The sequence below is a fragment of the Lactuca serriola genome, chromosome 3, assembly GCF_051521515.1.
Source record: "Lactuca serriola cultivar US96UC23 chromosome 3, Lser_US96UC23_V15, whole genome shotgun sequence".
NCBI lineage: Eukaryota > Viridiplantae > Streptophyta > Magnoliopsida > Asterales > Asteraceae > Lactuca > Lactuca serriola.
Window position 1 is genome coordinate 249,069,025 of NC_136410.1, and position 17,745 is coordinate 249,086,769.

Below are 17,745 nucleotides of genomic sequence, written 5' to 3' on the forward strand. Positions count from 1 at the left end.
CCCAAATATCTTAATAATAAGACAATTGACTCAAAATATTGGTTTGACCTATTTAGCCATTCTTTAATAAAAATGATAATTTTAGTCCCTTATTTAAAAAAAAAATATATATTTTAGGCCCTTAAACCATTTTCTTAACATTTTCGACCCATAGACTGGTTTAAGTAATGCTTTTAGCACAAAATTTTATCTTTGGCAGTTTCAGCCCCTTTAGTAAAGAGTTTTTAGTTAAAGTCCAAACTTTTCGCAACATTTACAATTTTGACCCAAATTTCAAAAACTTTACATTTTTTATCCTTTTTGGAAAAAAATCATTTTTAATCCCTGTAATAGTTTTGTTTACCTTTTTTACCCTTGTTTTGAGAAATTTACCATTTCAACCCCTTGAAAATCACATTTTTCGCAATTTTTGGGCCAATGGGCCGAAAAGCCCAAAAATTGGCCCATTAAGCCACAAATTACATTTCTAGTCCTTTAAAGTGTATAATATTCATAAAAACATTTATTTTTACTGTTTTGACTCTTTTGGTCCTGAAGAAAACGTGAATAACAACTTTCAACCCAACTTTTGTTTATTTGACAAATATAGCCCAAAAAGGAGTTTTATGTTGCAATATGTTTATTATCACCTTAGACTGTAATTTTTATTGACTTGGTTAGTGTAATATATATTAGATCATGTTTATCTTCCTCCTTGAACCATAGATCTCGAGATCTCTTTCATTTTTGTTACATATATACCACATAAACACATGAAATCACACATAACATACACGTACACATATATCTACACATTTTACTTGTATTCTCCCCCATAAAAATTGTGAAAACCAAAAAGAGAGGGGTGTTTTTTTCGATTTGAAGAAGGAAGGGAAGAGTTTGATGCTATTTTTCGACCCTAGCAAGCTTTCTTGGGTTGATTTCGAACTAAAGAAGCTTCTAAGGAGTAGATCACGAAAATTGTGTGAGTTAGGAAGAAGTTTTGATGAAATAAAGAGACTAGGTTATGGATCTAAACAATAACTTACCAATGATGATGATTATTATGGAATAACCTTCTTGAAAAACCCTAACTCTCGAAAATTTTGAAGGAGAAGTGAAGAAGTTGTTGTGAGTTCTTGAGAGAAGCTTAAGTGAATCGTGTGTGTGTTTTTTTCCTTTAGCTAAGAGATAAGAAGAAGAGAAGGAGAAGGGAGAGAGGTGAAAGGATGGATGCATGGAAGTATGTGAGATTTGCATGGAAATCCCATAGGTAATAAGGAGGTGGCTAATCCTCCTTAATCCCCTAATTTCTTTTTTTTCCTTTCTACGTGGGCCAAGAGAGGTAGAAGAAAAAGAGTAGTTTGGGCCTTTGTATTCTCGAGTCCATATTATGAGCCCATTTTGATGATTTTCGGTCCATTTGGTCTTTGGAGATGGTTCACGGCCCAATATTCATCAAGGTGTAAGTTTTATGGCCCATTAGGGCTAATTTCACAAATTGAATATCATCAAAATGAAGATACATGAAACATAACATAAACTTCAGCATGCATTAATACATTACAACTGACATTGTTCACATCAAGTACATTGTTTAAACATTACATATCCATAGCATAAATTGTTTGATTGTTTTCAAAAGCATAACACCCTAACATACTTGGTGTTACTCCTCAGCTTACCTGTTACCTAAGAATACAAGTTATTTTGAAAAACGTCAACATATGGAATGTTGGTGAGTTCATAAGCAGGGTTGTTGTGAAAATGTTTTGTGTATTTTATAAAAACCCAGAAAATCCAATATTTTCTGAAAATACAATTGTTTATACCAAAGTGTGAAGATCCATAAGTTTGTGCATGAATGATTTCAAAGCGTGTATAAATGAGAAGTTTTGCATTATAGTTATTGAAAAGTACAAGTGAATGGTGTTGATTTTGCTCGAAAAACCCGATGTTTTTCGATATTATCATATAATTGTTTCGAATTGTTATACCATCACAACGAATGATTATGATTTTCCTTGATTACTTGGATTGTATTGGATTTATTTTATGTGAGTCGTTATTGCCATTGATTAACGACCTGTATTTGTCTACTTGTATTGAAGGTAAGCATAACAAACGAGGAAAAGAGGATTACAAGGTCCTACTAATTCTGTGTGTTATTTAAGACTGTTGGGTATGCGAAGGACACGTTGGCCCATTTCGCATTTGATTTATTTGCACGTTACTAGAAATGCTAATGGGCCATTAAGGCCCAATAGCACGTGAAAGCCATTGAGGGTCCCTTAAGCGTGTAATTGGGTCACAGGAGGCCCAATAAACATTTATTATTATCGTTGGGCCCAAAAGTTATGTTAATGGGTCACGAAGGCCCAATAAGAATGATTAGAAACTTTCAAGCCGAAAGATTTGAATATTTACTTGTTTTAGGTATAGTATAATTGTCGGAAAGTCTGATTAAACGATTGTTAAATTCGTAACGGCACAAGGCTGGTCGGTTGTTTATAACGATATTTGGAAATATATGTATATTTATCATTCTATTTTCATAAGTTGTAATTTGGTATTTTTGACCCAAATATCTTAATAATAAGACAATTGACTCAAAATATTGGTTTGACTTATTTAGCCATTCTTTAATAAAAATGATAATTTTAGTCCCTTATTTAAAAAAAAATACATTTTAGGCCCTTAAACCATTTTCTTAACATTTTCGACCCATAGACTGGTTTAAGTAATGTTTTTAGCACAAAATTTTATCTTTGGCAGTTTCAGCCCCTTTAGTAAAGAGCTTTTAGTTAAAGTCCAAACTTTTCGCAACATTTACAATTTTGACCCAAATTTCAAAAACTTTACATTTTTTATCCTTTTTGGAAAAAAATCATTTTTAATCCCTGTAATAGTTTTGTTTACCTTTTTTACCCTTGTTTTGAGAAATTTACCATTTCAACCCCTTGAAAATCACATTTTTCGCAATTTTTGGGCCAATGGGCCGAAAAGCCCAAAAATTGGCCCATTAAGCCACAAATTACATTTCTAGTCCTTTAAAGTGTATAATATTCATAAAAACATTTATTTTTACTGTTTTGACTCTTTTGGTCCTGAAGAAAACGTGAATAACAACTTTCAACCCAACTTTTGTTTATTTGACAAATATAGCCCAAAAATGAGTTTTATGTTGCAATATGTTTATTATCACCTTAGACTGTAATTTTTATTGACTTGGTTAGTGTAATATATATTAGATCATGTTTATCTTCCTCCTTGAACCATAGATCTCGAGATCTCTTTCATTTTTGTTACATATATACCACATAAACACATGAAATCACACATAACATACACGTACACATATATCTACACATTTTACTTGTATTCTCCCCCATAAAAATTGTGAAAACCAAAAAGAGAGGGGTATGAACTCACCTTTGCTTGTTTTGTTCGATTTGAAGAAGGAAGGGAAGAGTTTGATGCTATTTTTCGACCCTAGCAAGCTTTCTTGGGTTGATTTCGAACTAAAGAAGCTTCTAAGGAGTAGATCACGAAAATTGTGTGAGTTAGGAAGAAGTTTTGATGAAATAAAGAGACTAGGTTATGGATCTAAACAATAACTTACCAATGATGATGATTATTATGGAATAACCTTCTTGAAAAACCCTAACTCTCGAAAATTTTGAAGGAGAAGTGAAGAAGTTGTTGTGAGTTCTTGAGAGAAGCTTAAGTGAATTTTGTGTGTGTTTTCTTTTTCCTTTGGCCGAGAGATAAGAAGAAGAGAAGTAGAAGAGAGAGAGGTGAAATGCATGGATGTATGTGAGACTTGCATGGAAATCCCATAGGTAATAAGGAGGTGGCTAATCCTCCTTAATCCCCTAATTTCTTTTTTTTTTTCTTTCTACTTGGGCCAAGAGAGGGAGAAGAAAAATAATAGTTTGGGCCTTTGTCTTCTTGAGTCCATATTATGAGCCCATTTTGATGATTTTCTGTCCATTTGGTCTTTGGAGATGGTTCACGGCCCAATATTCATCAAGGTGTGAGTTTTATGGCCCATTAGGGCTAATTAGATTTGTTATGGCCCAATAAGGCCCATTAAAGATAAACTAGTCCATTTTAGTCTTATGAGGCCTAAACTATTAAGTTTCATACAAATGGGTCCAATTAGTGCCCATTTAAGAGTTTTAAGCCCAAAATAGTCAAATTGGAAGCTTTTTGGTCCATTAGGCCCAATAAGAAAATCCTAGTCCAAAATGGACTTAAACCGGGATTTTTAGGGTTTCCATTTTTTTTTTGTTCACCATTTGAATGTTTGTATAGGGTGTTTAATGGAATTTTGTTGTCATTGAACAAACACCATACATGTTTTCAAGTTTTAGATACAATGTCATTCTTTGTTAAGTGTTTACAACGTATCAGAATTCCTAGTTGTGACAAGTACGCCTACGTACGTATGTACGCATGGCGTACTCCCATTCTTCTCAAATTACAAAATGCCGCTAGGGCTTCCAATGGAAACTTTCTTCTACCTAGCGACTGCAATGCAACATAAATATATTATAGGGTTGAAATTAGAAGTACCTCGCCATATGGATGTTACTATTCTCCCCGACTTCAACTAGAATTCATCCTCGAAGTCTGCTGTGGCGAATAACTCTGGATAATGCTCACGGATCTCGTTGAACGGAATATCATCCAAGGATACTACTTCCTCATCATCCAATATGAATTTTCATAGCTACGAAACATGGAAAGTGTTATGAATCTGATTGAGCTCGTCAGGTAAATCCAGTATGTAAGCAACCTTGCCAATCTTGACAATCACTCGAAAAGACCCAATATATCGAGGACCTAACTTCCCTCTCTTCCTAAAGCATATCACACATTTCCAAGGTGAGACCTTCAATAATACCATATCACCGACCTGAAACTCCAACTTAGATTGGTATCGGTCAGCATAGCTCTTTTGTTGACTCTGAGTGGTCTGCAGTCTTTGCCTGATCTGCTGAATAAGCTCCGTGGTTTGAAGGACTACTTCGGTTCTTCCCATAACCCTGTGACCAACCTCCTCCTAACAAACCGGGGTACGACATCTTCAACCATACAAGAGCTCAAAAGGCGGAGCGCCAATGATGGAGTGATATCGGTTTTTGTAGGAGAACTCCGCTAGGGGTAGGTAGGAATCCCAACTCCCACCAAAATCGATAACATAGGGCCACAACATATCCTCAAGGGTCTGTATTGTCAGCTTAGTTTGGACGTCGGTCTGTAGATGATAAACAATGCTGAAATGCAACCTCGTGCTCAATTACTTGTGGAACTTCTACCAGAAACGGGAAGTGAACCGAACATCTCGGTCACAACAATAGAGACCAGAACCCTAAGGCGAGGTACAATCTCCCAGACATAAACATCGGCCAACTTTTCGGCTGAAGAACTCTCCCAGATAGCCAAAAAGTGGGCACTCTTGGTCAGTCGATCCACAATGACCCATATAGCATCAAAAATCTTTGCCGTCTTTGGTAACTTGGTGATAAAATCCATTGTGATCTACTCCCATTTCTATAACGGAACCTCCAGAGGCTAATACCGGCCATGCGACCTTTGACGCTCAACCTTGACCATCCTGCAGGTCATCCACCTCTCAAAATACCAGACGATCTCCCTTTCCATACACGACCACCAGTAGCTTAATTTTAAATCCCGATACATCTTGGTGGCTCCCGGGTGTATGGGAAAGCGAGACTTATTAGCCTCCTCTAACACAATCTGCCTGACCTCACCAGAAACCGGAACCCAGAACCGACCACACTGGGTCAATAACCCTCGACGATCCATGACAAACCTATCACTCTCTTCCTAGATCCTCTGTTGCTTCTAGTTCTCCTTCCAAAATCCCTTGACCAGAGCCTCCCTGATCAAATCCAAAAGTGGAGAATCAACTGGTATCCTCATACACGTCTCCCCGACATTAAATGTCACACCCCAAACCAGGATGGTGGAAATGTCCAGGGGTGGATGACTTCATGTACAATATCATAACAACGAGTATAATAGTGACCAAAGAAAAACAACCATCATAAATATAATTGAAAATGTTTCGTTGTTCATGAGTTACATGTTTTAAAATCAATTACAATATGATGATAAAAATGACTTGTCTGATGCCTTAGCGTCCCATCCTCAAAAGCTGGTAGTTACATGTTTTAGTTATTTCCTGAGAATACAAGTAGTTTGAAAAAGTGTCAACATTTAAGTTGGTCAGTTCATAAGCATTTCGTATGAGAAAGATATGTCATTGTTCCTTGAAAATGTTAATGTGTTCTTCCAGAAAATCCAATATTTTCTTTGTAAATGAGTTGTCTTCTTAGATCCTTAAGACAAAGATGTATAAATGTTATTGTACTCTAAAGTAGTATTAGGTAGTTTTTAATCTAAATAGAACCATTTGTAAGTATGATTTCCGAAATGAAAGTTGTTTTGTACTTGAAAACATTGTAATGTAGTTTTGTTAATATAAAACCCTTTTAAGATATATTACTCCTTGAAATGTGTCGTTGTTTTCTCCATGTGAGTTCGTATAACCATATTAGGACCTAGTCGGCCTGATACGACGTTCTTCAGGTGTCAGAATGTTAACGTGTGACAACCCGAAATTTCCATTCAGTCAAACCCTAAAAGTCAACCACTTCGTATCATAAGTTAATGTCATTATTTCTTATTTTTAAGAAATTTAAAGTCCGTTTGATTATTTTAATATTAATTTTAAACGAACGGGTGAAAGAAAGTGCCGTCTCGGGTTTTGATTTTTAAAAACCGCAAACACCTCCCGTCTTAGAAGTTCCCGACCAAACTATTTTGTTTGGGTCGAAAAATCATCCCAAAAATCCGTGAACTCATGCTTATCCATGAGTTTACTCCGCAAGACTAGCCATTTGTGTTTACTCCCCAAATACCAAAAGAGTAAACTCCAAAATATCCTTTCAAGTATCATCCTAAAACTCATTCAAGATCTTCAAACTTGTAAGTGTTCTAACCATTTCAACTTGGTTTAACACTTAATCTAGTGTTTGTGCATCTATTCATCAATTCATTTATGTATTTTGTCTAGATTTCCAAAAACACCAAGAACACACACTAAGTGTTCTTGGACTTTTAGCTCAAATCAAGCTTCCTAATAGTAAGTACTTCCATCCTTGAGTGTTATTAAGCTAGTATTACATTTACACATCAAGAAAATATGCCAAGAACACAAGGTTTGAGGTGTTCACGGTCCAAGAATGTTCTTGGGCCGTAAACACCAAGAATGGCACCAAAGTGTGCCTAAGTCTTTATCTAAGCCCTAGTTTGATGTTTAAGACTTACCTTGACATGTTTAAACCTTCCATTGATGTGTTTAAGCCTTGAAAAACACCAAAGACCAACATTTATAGGTGTTTATGGTTTGGGGATCTCCCAAAACCGTAAACACCCTAAATTGTGTTTAAATGGGTCATATTCCTTCCTTAGGCCTAAAATCTAACCTAGACAATTACCTTGTTGTGTTAAGGACTTGAAAAAATCGCAATACCCTTTTCCATAAGGGTTTACGGTAGTAAACGCAAAGGGAAATGACCATGAGGCCGTAAACTCCTCCAAGGAGTGTTTTTGTTTCCCTAGTCCCTTCCAAAGGCCAAACCACCAAGTAGAAGTACTTCAAAAGACTTGTAAAACCTCAAAACAACACATGGTTCCAAGGAGTAGAGTTTACGACCGTAAACCCTTGAGTTTACTGCCGTAAACTCCTAGGGTAAAGGTCATTAAAACCGTAAACTCCAAAGGAGTTTACCCTTGAACTCCAAACACCCTAGCTTTGCCCTACCAACACTTGGATGCAATCCTTGTGATCTTTAACACTTGAAACAAAGTGTTTTCATGTTCTAGAGTGTCCCAACTTAATTTATTAGTTATATTTTGGCTAATTAGTTAAATATATGTTCATTATATGATAACTAGGCTCGTGCGTGTGTACAAGTCTTCATTTGTCACCTAGCATCGTGTCCGACACTTCAATCCAATCCACTCACCACAAGTGAGTTCATACCCCCTTTAACTAACCTTTGAAATACTTTTAAATGTTTTAAATGCTTTAATGGGGGGGGGGATACAAGTTGAATACTTATAGTTATTACATCAATCACATTTGATTAATAACTACAAAACCAATGATTTTATTACTGTTCAAACTGTTTATCAAACTGTTTTACTTCAAACTGCTTTACAAACTCTTTTACTTATCAATTACTTTTACTTAAACTCTTTTACTTATCAATTAATTTTGCTTAAACTCTTTTATACTTATTATAAATTGCATGCCCGTATACGTATAGTTATATAAGAAACATTTAAAAGGCTTAGGAAGGCCGTCCGCCCTATTTCCTTTTCACGCTTGAGATGTGGTCTGGTGGGATATCGGGTAGCCGTCTGAAGGTCGTTTCAATATTAATTACATATCGTGTGTACATATATAGTCATAAAAGCTCTTCAATATTCATATGTTCCAGTTACATCATTAGTAAGTTACCATCGGGGTAGCACAGGATAATACTTATACTATTGCTAGAGTAATGAGATATTCAATGAGTCAGTTCATTCATGAGTCAGTACTTATTACTATGAGAACATATACAACTATACTAGAAAGAGAACATATACAACTATACTAGAAAGATAACATATACAACGATACCAGAACGAGTAACAATACATTACATATACACGAATATGTTAACATAATTATGATCCACTGTATCGGAGCATGCCTTCAGTGTCATGGCCCGAGTTGTAGCCAGAGTCTCTTGGAGGGAGAGCGTGAGTTTGCATATAGATCTATACTCGCTTGACTATCCTACATCTTGCTGATAGCTACTGTCGGACCTGCAGGTCTGTGGGTGCCAAACTTCATACCTTTTTACGACCTACATTGTCGTGTTACCTAGTCGATAGTATGGTACAATTAATCACATGATACATTAATATAAATCCGGTTTAAGGTAGTTAGTACAACAGTAGTTCCTATAATACAACACTACAGTACTACAATAATTTACCCTTTACATACATTTAGTGATCATTTCACTTAAACATTAATGTACAAACTAAATTTTGTTAATGATAGTTACACTTGGGAAAATTACACACTTTTACAATAAACGAACATACAAAACAGTTATGCCTTGGTAGAAGGCTATTTTTAATAGAAAATATAGGTTTTTCTGAGAGATTCAAACTTTTACAAACACTTACAAACATTGACACACTTTTATCACCAGTGTTTACAAACTCATACTTAAAACCACGTTCAAACGTTTTGATACAAACACCGACACTAAAATACTTATGAACTCACCAGCTTAGTGCTGATAAACTCTTTCAAAATAACTTGTATTCTCAGGTCATCAGTAGACAGGTACCGAGGCCAGCTTTTGAGAAGACGGAGCGCATTCAAGACTCATATTATTATTTTGATTTACTTTTTGGTGTCTATAACTGTACGGGACACACTTGTATTAAAATTATATATTTAATGCAATAGATGATGTTGTTTGCTTGTTTACTGTTATACTGTGTTGTGATACTTACATGACGTCCTCCGCCCCAGAACGTTTCTGCCATTCTCGGTTTTGGGGTGTGACATAATGACATTTGTCACCCCAGACCTGTCTGTCAGTACTTCAAAAGACTTGTAAAACCTCAAAACAACACATGGTTGCAAGGAGTAGAGTTTACGACCATAAGCCCTTGATTTTACTGCCGTAAACGCCTAGGGTAAAGGTCATTGAAACCATAAACGCCAAAGGAGTTTACCCTTGAACTCCAAACACCCTAGCTTTGCCCTACCAACACTTGGATGCAATCCTTGTGATCTTTAACACTTGAAACAAAGTGTTTTCATGTTCTAGAGTGTCCCAACTTAATTTATTAGTTATATTTTGGCTAATTAGTTAAATATATGTTCATTATATGATAACTAGGCTCGTGCGTGTGTACAAGTCTTCATTTGTCACCTAGCACCGTGTCCGACACTTCAATCCAATCCACTCACCACAAGTGAGTTCATACCCCCTTTAACTAACCTTTGAAATACTTTTAAATGTTTTAAATGCTTTAATGGCGGGGGGATACAAGTTGAATACTTATAGTTATTACATCAATCACATTTGATTAATAACTACAAAACCAATGATTTTATTACTGTTCAAACTGTTTATCAAACTGTTTTACTTCAAACTGCTTTACAAACTCTTTTACTTATCAATTACTTTTACTTAAACTCTTTTACTTATCAATTAATTTTGCTTAAAATCTTTTATACTTATTATAAATTGCATGCCCGTATACGTATAGTTATATAAGAAACATTTAAAAGGCTTAGGAAGGCCGTCCACCCTATTTCCTTTTCACGCTTGAGATGTGGTCTGGTGGGATATCGGGTAGCCGTCTGAAGTTCGTTTCAATATTAATTACATATCATGTGTACATATATAGTCATAAAAGTTCTTCAATATTCATACGTGCCAGTTACATCATTAGTAAGTTACCATCGGGGTAGCACAGGATAATACTTATACTATTGTTAGAGTAATGAGATATTCAATGAGTCAGTTCATTCATGAGTCAGTACTTATTACTATGAGAACATATACAACTATACTAGAAAGAGAACATATACAACTTTACTAGAAAGATAACATATACAACGATACTAGAACGAGTAACAATACATTACATATACACGAATACGTTAACATAATTGTGATCCACTGTATCGGAGCATGCCTTGAGTGTCATGGCCCGAGTTGTAGCCAGATTCTCTTGGAGGGAGAGCGTGAGTTTGCATATAGATCTATACTCGATTGACCATCCTACATCTTGCTGATAGCTACTGCCGGACCTACAGGTCTGTGGGTGCCAAACTTCATACCTTTTTACGACCTACATTGTCGTGTTACCTAGTCGATAGTATGGTACAATTAATCACATGATACATTAATATAAATCCGGTTTAAGGTAGTTAGTACAACAGTAGTTCCTATAATACAACACTACAGTACTACAATAATTTACCCTTTACATACATTTAGTGATCATTTCACTTAAACATTAATGTACAAACTATATTTTGTTAATGATAGTTACACTTGGGAAAATTACACACTTTTACAATAAACGAACATATAAAACAGTTATGCCTTGGTAGAAGGCTACTTTTAATAGAAAATATAGGTTTTTCTGAGAGATTCAAACTTTTACAAACACTTACAAACATTCACATACTTTTATGTAACGACCAAAATTTCAAAACAATTAAAACTTTTCAAAAACCACGCATTTTAATAAGGTTGTTACAAAAAGGTTTTCAATACATTATTTAACAAAGTATTTTTCCCTGGTTCAAATCATAAAACACCAACGCGGGGAACGGTACGATCACACCTTTGCCTTGCCACAGACTCCTGAGAACCTGAAACATAAAGCCACAACTGTAAGCCCGAAAGCTTAGTGAGATACCCCCAAAAATACCAACCACAAATACGCCCTTCCAGGCCACGACCTTCCGGTCCAAAACATATCGCCTTCCGGCCCATAACATATCGCCTTCCGGCCCATAACATATTGCCTTCCGGCCCATAACACATCGCCTTCCGGCCCATAACATAACAGCATACTTAACATAACAGAACATAGAACAGCCTTACATATCGGGTCAAACCCCAGACCAAGCAACTGTGCACATAACATATAATCATTCAACAGATCACAGTCAGCGAATCGATCAACATATCACATAACATATCATTACCCTAACCAAGTTACCGGACTAACCGGTCACTAGCATAGCATCACCCTACGAATCAGTCAACATAGTAATTACACACATACGCCTTTCCAGGCCATGACCTTCCGGTCCACATCGCAATGCCTTCCGGCCCACAACATGTAATGCCTTCCGGCCCTTATTCCGCAATATCATAATAACAAACACTACCCGGATTTCCATCCGATAAAGGGTCGGCCTTGGTGCCTTAAACCCTATTGATATAGTGTGGATAACTCACCTCGCGATTGCCGACACTCTGAACCGAAGAAGCGGACTCTCGAATCACCAACTCACCGCATATCCCGAACTAACCATCATCACAAAATAAACATAGGGTCAATCATACTTTCACTTATCGAGCCAAGACCAAAGTCCCAATCTCATACAAAATCCCACATTGGCCCAATTTACCAAATTGGGCCCACCTCACCAAATGAGCCTAGATCCAATATTCATAACATTAATTGGACCCAAAATACTCCATTCATAATTTCCAGACTTGGCCCAAACACCACAACCCACAAATGGCCCAACACAAAGGCCCAAAAAGGAAGTCCATAGGAGGAGTATGCGGGGCATACTCTCCTTGGTACGCGGGGCGTACTGCATTGACTCGCAAAGGACAATCGGGGTACCGGCCCGTTACGCGGGGCGTACTACACCGTTACGCGGGGCGTAACTGCCAAAACTATTAAGTCCTACTTACAGCTTAATGGCTTAAGCTCATAAGCCCAAACTACAGATCCATGTGCCAAATATGATTAGAAATCATAAAGTCTCAGGCTTTATCACTGGGGACGTCCTTAAGCTCTTAAACCAAGGTCTTAATCCATTAAGACCCACATAACTCATACATGGAATAGCTACAGCCCTTGGGACCTCATTTTTATCACTCAAGACCTCTCCAAAGGTCTGAAAGGATAGATACACTTGAACAAATCGGACTATGCAACCAGATGAAGACTTTTGGGACAAGAATGATAACAAAGCTTCAAAATACATAGATCTATGCAATATGAGGGTCAAGCAAGAAGCTTTATACCTTAAACCAGCTCCAAAGGGTGGTATTTCTTCAGATCCACAAGTTCCACACATTCTTCTTCTTCTTTGACAACTTCCCTTTTCTCCTTCAAGCCCTTCTTTTGCCAATACAAGCTTCTTAAGGTCAAACACACTCAAATATGGAGGGAATACGAGATTAGGGTTTCTCTGAGGTTGAAGATGAGTGTAAGGAGGCTGAGGGGTGAACCACATGTTCCTTATATAGCGGCTGACCCTAAAAATAGGGTTTGGGGTTTCTGAGAGTACGCTGGGCGTACCTCCCTGGTACGCTGGGCGTACTCACCCGGCTACCCGAAACCATTCGACGCATTACGCTGGGCGTACGTCCAGCTTACGCTGGGCGTACCCAGCCACCTCTCAAAATCAGAATCATGCATTCATGCCATTCATGCATGGGACCATCTCCTTCTCATTACACAAAAGGGCTATGAACAACGTTCAACTTCAAAACATCTCAACTCCTCTAATCTAAACCCGCTCCCAAATAACTTCACATTCATGCGAGGGCAACGAGAAGCCCAATACCACTAACACATAAACCCGTCCGAAACCTTCTCGGATGAAGCTCATTTCTCGTAAGGGACCGGAATTACCCTTCCACTTAAATCTCAGGGACTTATAACTGAACACTCGAAGAACGGGGTGTTACAATTCTCCCCCGCTTAAATTAGGCTTCGTCCTCGAAGCCTGCAGCAACTCTAATTCTGAACTTCCCCTGCAATGCACTAGCTGGCACTAACCAAACCAGGTCCCTCAAGGTACAACCATCGACACCCGAAACTCACTTCCTCCTTTCTTGCGGTGTTCTGACCACCGTCTCAAGCCGGGCACCGACTGTACCCTCTGATAATCACACTCAACAACCGAGAATTACCCAAGAAGCATCACTGCCCCAAATCCCAACAATCACTCAACCCATAAGGGTTAGAAAACCATGAACCATTGAATCCCCGATCCGAATCCCACTCTATCCATTCCGCGACGACGGAAAGACCCATTCTCACTCTCAGAGCAACTCTCACGAGTTCCCCTCGTGCAACCGTATACGTATGCTGAACTAGCTCTAACACCCTCAGGTTTGGAAAACCTGACACACTGATAATATCCTCAAACATCCCCCAGAATAACCACTAAAACATACCCCATACCCTGATCAGAATCACACTGAGAGTCCAAGACTCTCTCCCTACATCCCTCCTGAGCCTCATGGCTCTACACTTGCGGAATTCCCTCCGCAACCTCCGCAGACATCCCAAACCGGATGAGCTCTTATTCCACTGCCGTAAACACGCTGGTCAAAAACCATACTCGAAGTACTCTAGTCATAACTCTGCTCTTCCGCTTTCACTTCCTGGAACTTGCACTCTCTCTCGGAGTTACACGCCTCTTACCTCTTTCTCTTCCTTTACCAAGGAATCCACCCGACCACAATGTCACTCCGAGAAATGCCACGGTGCTTGCCCGACGCTACACCACCCTTAGCGTGTCTGCTATCCATCCAACACACTTACTCTGACTCTCCTCGCAGGGACTCTCAAGCCCATGCACTACCTCAACTAAACAAGATCACTACCCGGGGCCAGACCTTCCAATGCAATCACACTGCAACATACACAATCCGCAATCTCAAACTGATCCAACAATACCAGCAGAGTCTCCAGTATGACTGGACCGACTCACATAACACATATTAGCCACTCGAGGCTATATCTCTGTGGGTCCGTACACCCAAACTCTGTGAACCCTCAGGTTCTAACTCTGGGAACCTTCCGGTTCCATCTCTATAAACATGCACAACATAAATCCCGTAGAATTAATGCAGTACAACACATCACGTACATAAAGCATACAAATACTCTGATCACATAACCCCCGGTTACCTACTCAAACTTGATCCCGGCCTGCTTCCAGGCCTCCACAATCAAATGCCCTAGGTCTGTATCCCGCCCCGCATGCCCGTCACTCGCTCCTATCAGCCTATACTCTGGGCTGACAGATCACTGCTGAATCCCAACAGCTAAGCACCCTCAAATACTCATCGATCTCCCGGAGAATTCTCCAATTCTCCCCCACTTAAAGCACTGACTAACAACCACCGGTCGCCATTAACGACCTTCCAGAACAACCCCGCACAAAGAGAACACTTACACACTGACTGCTTCCCACAAGCATAAGCAACCCTCAGCAAAACACATCTCCTCACTGATCAATCCGCTCAAAAAGAATCCGATCTCCAATTATCCACTCCACGACTGCAGATGCTACCCGACATTCAACCCAATGCCGCATCTCCACTAAAAACTCTCACGAAAGATAACCAACGATAGCACAAACACCAAACTATAACCATACCAAACCCTCAGGGAACAACGGATACCAAAACGAAAACACGAAACCCAAATCCATAACCAAAAACTCCAACCCGCAAAGCGACGAATACCGCATCGTAAACCACACGATACCAGCACAAACAATGCACCACAATAATCGCAAGATAACAAGACATCAAGAAAGAAACATACCCGCAGTTGCATCCGACACTGCTCTGACCTCCTCTGCCGCAAGCTGATAAGCACGACCCTGAGCCCCTGGGGGCTCCGCTCCACCCTGACCTCCACCTGAAATCCTCAAAGTGGCCGGTGCTGGATCCTGCACCGATCCTGCAGAAAGCTGTGGACAGTTGACCCTCAAATGTCCAACCTGACGACAATGGTAACAAATCCTCAAATCCCGAACCGGCACTGACTGCCGACAATCCCGCGCATAGTGCCCGTCCTTTCCGCACTTGCGACATGCACCACCGGACCAACAAACTCCGGTGTGACCCCTCCCACACTTCCCACAAGTGTGGCCGCTCCCATCCCCCACTCTAATATCAACGGTCCTGGACCGTTTCGGCGCCGGCTGCGACTGCATCGAAGCCTGCCTCAGCTCACACAACTGCAACTCAACCTCTAACTCACGCCGCCTGGCGGCCTCCTGCAACTCCAACAAGGTCTCGCACCTCTGCGCAGACACGAACTGTCTGATATCCCCCTTGAGCATACTCAGATATCTGGACATCTGAGCCTGCTCCGAAGCGAACTCAGGGCAAAACATCGCCCTATCAGTGAGCATCCTGATGATCTCAGTCACCGACTCCGAATCCTGCTTCAGCTCAAGAAACTCCTGAGCCAATCTTTCCCTCTCATCCTGCGGAACATAACGAGTGATGAACATCTCTCGGAACTGATCCCATGATACCGCAGCCCTCTGCGCATCCGAATATGACCCCGTGGTCAATCTCCACCAATCCTTCGCCCCGATTCTCAACAGGTTCAGAGCACACCTCACGCTCTGATCAGCAGGGCATAAACACGTGAAGAAACACCCCTCCACGTCTGATAACCATCTCATAGCAACAATCGGGTCCTGAACTCCATCGAATGTGGGAGGCTTCGTATCATAGAAGTCCCGATACTGAAAATCCCAACTAGCTCCTCCCCCTGCCGCTGCTACAGCCGCTGTAGCCGCCGCGGTAGCCGTTTCCGTGAGAGCCGCATAGCGCTCATCAAAATACTCAACCATGGCGGTCTTGATCGACCCAAACAGTTCCGGCAACTCAGCCCGGAACAATGCAGCAACCTCATCATGCAGGATCTCGCGAATCCTCGCATCCAACTCGCTCGTGCTCATCTGATCGATAACCTCAGACGGCACCGATCCACCCGGAACTCTCTCTCCAGCTCCCGATCCTGATCCGGATCCACTCTCATCATGCCTCGGAATCTCCATACTGAAAAACACCATATCAAATCTCAGACTCATCCCACAAACCTGGGATCCAACTCTCTTAACCCAACCCTAGAGATCATGGTTTCCCTGATACGCGTATGGGTCCTGTGCTTTCAGTAGTACGGGCCCATACTACCTTCCACACCTACCCATATTTGTATGAAGTACTACCACAATACCCTAGAGAACATGCATAACAACTATCAACCCTCACCACTAGAGGAACACTGAGAATCTCCCATAAGGGATCCTAGGCTACAGGCATCACAAATCAGGTAACATTATCATGAAATCCTGAAGATCCCTAGCCTAACTCTAGCATGCTGTTCTATCAAGGCTCAATTACACAAGTGTCATGAATGGTAAATTTGGGGTTACTTACTGGCTCCGGCTGATCGTACCTCCGCGTCCCCCTTTTACTTAATTTGAAAACCATTTTAATTTCTCTTTTAAAACCTTCCTCGATTTGAGACTGGAGTTACACGAGTGTTCCTCCAATTCACTCAAACCAAGGCTCTGATAACAACTTGTAACGACCAAAATTTCAAAACAATTAAAACTTTTCAAAAACCACTCATTTTAATAACGTTGTTACAAAAAGGTTTTCAATACATTATTTAACAGAGTATTTTTCCCAGGTTCAAATCATAAAACACCAACGCGGGGAACGGTACGATCACGCCTTTGCCCTGCCACAGACTCCTGAGAACCTGAAACATAAAGCCACAATTGTAAGCCCGAAAACTTAGTGAGATACCCCCAAAAATACCAACCACAAATACACCCTTCCAGGCCACGACCTTCCGGTCCAAAACACATCGCCTTCCGGCCCATAACATATCGCCTTTCGGCCCAAAACATATTGCCTTCCGGCCCATAACACATCGCCTTCCGGCCCATAACATAACAGGATACTTAACCTAACAGAACATAGAACAGCCTTACATATCGGGTCAAACCCCAGACCAAGCAACTGTGCACATAACATATAATCATTCAACAGATCACAGTCAGCGAATCAATCAACAGATCACATAACACATCATAACCCTAACCAAGATACCGGACTAACC